The sequence below is a fragment of the Myotis davidii genome, unplaced genomic scaffold, assembly GCF_000327345.1.
Source record: "Myotis davidii unplaced genomic scaffold, ASM32734v1 scaffold238, whole genome shotgun sequence".
NCBI classification, from domain to species: Eukaryota; Metazoa; Chordata; class Mammalia; order Chiroptera; family Vespertilionidae; genus Myotis; species Myotis davidii.
Genome location: NW_006293779.1, coordinates 9,654,039 through 9,655,337, shown reverse-complemented (window position 1 = coordinate 9,655,337; position 1,299 = coordinate 9,654,039). Strand labels below are relative to the sequence as shown.

Here is a 1,299-nt window from a genome sequence, read left to right as displayed (position 1 = left end):
TTCCGAACGCTGCGTTCGGCTGTCTTCCCGCGTGGGGCCTCGACTTCCGAGTTCGCTTCCCCTCCGCTTCCTCCCCGGGAGCTCGTTCTCCCCCAGCCGCGATGTCCTTACTTGCGCGCACGCCTCTTCCGGGGTGCTGGCACCCAAAGGAGCCGGACCGTCATCCAGGCCTTTAGGTTTCACCCTTATCCTTTCCCCGCGTCAAGATTACGGAGGCGCATTTTTTTTTGTTTAATTTCAGAGAGAAATATAAATGATGAGAGAGAATCATTGGTCCGCTGCCTCCTGCACAACCCCTGTTGGGGATTGAGCTTGCAACCCAGGCATGTGCCCTGACCTCCTGGTTCATGTCGATGGTCAACCACCAAGCTCACTGGCCAGGCCTCTAGGAAGTCTTAATGCTTTTTGGGAAAGAGGGCCCTCATTTTTATTTTACCAATCATACAGCTCGTTTTATTTATGAAGTATTATCTCTCTTTGAGAAAAGACTTTTTTACTACCATAATTCTTAGCACCTTTAAAACCAAAACATGCATTATAAATATCCAAATGGGGGACATGGTATGCAACATTTCCCAAACAAATTTGACTCTGGAAACATTCCTTCGTGGAAAATCCCTTAGAGGTTTTGTGCTCTGCAGAACACGGATGCAAGCCCAACCCTTTAGTGATCTGACTCCACCTATCTTGCTCCTGATGCCCTAAGCACTTGCTTGCCTCTGAGCCTTCACATATGCTTTGCAATCTGGCCCTGCTCATTAAGCACCTTCTCATTATAATTGGCTTCTCGTGGATTTGCCTACAAGGTAAGGATGCACTCTTCTGCTACCATAAATATTAGATAGTTAAGGTGAACATTGTAATTGATGCCTCACACCCATCCTGATCTCTTGGGAGCTTGTGAGACATGGAGAATCTTGGCCCAACTACAGACCTACTGATTCAGAATTTGCATTTTAACAAGATTCCTGGGTCATTCCTCTGCATGATAAAGAAGTTTAAGGAGCATGGGTAAACCAACCACAGTCGTTTTATTTGGCCTGATAGGAAGTGGCTTTGTAATGGGTGTATCATCTGTTTTGAGACACAAAGAGGTGCCAACTCAGAGCATCTATCTATACTAATAAAAGGGTAATATGCTAATTAGACTGGGAGACCTTCCAGGAGACTGGCCAGGGAGGGTAGTTGGGGGCCATGAGGCCGGCAGGGGAGGGCAGTTGGGGGGCCTGTGGCCGGCCCAGGAGGGCAGTTGGGGGCCATTGGCCAGCAGGTGAGGGCAGAAGGTGGAAATGATTTTTA

General features: G+C 48.1%; 1 protein-coding gene across 3 annotated transcripts in view; it reads right to left on the bottom strand.

Moving 5' to 3' along the window:
- The window catches only part of PUM2 (pumilio RNA binding family member 2), a 68,452-nt gene extending 67,702 nt beyond the window's left edge, over positions 1 to 750 (bottom strand). For all 3 annotated transcript variants that reach the window (XM_015566400.1, XM_015566405.1, XM_015566406.1), the window contains exon 1: positions 737 to 750. The gene's annotated coding sequence lies outside the window, so the exon portion shown is untranslated. The remainder of the gene's footprint in view (positions 1 to 736) is intronic.
- Positions 751 to 1,299: the final 549 nt, after the last annotated feature.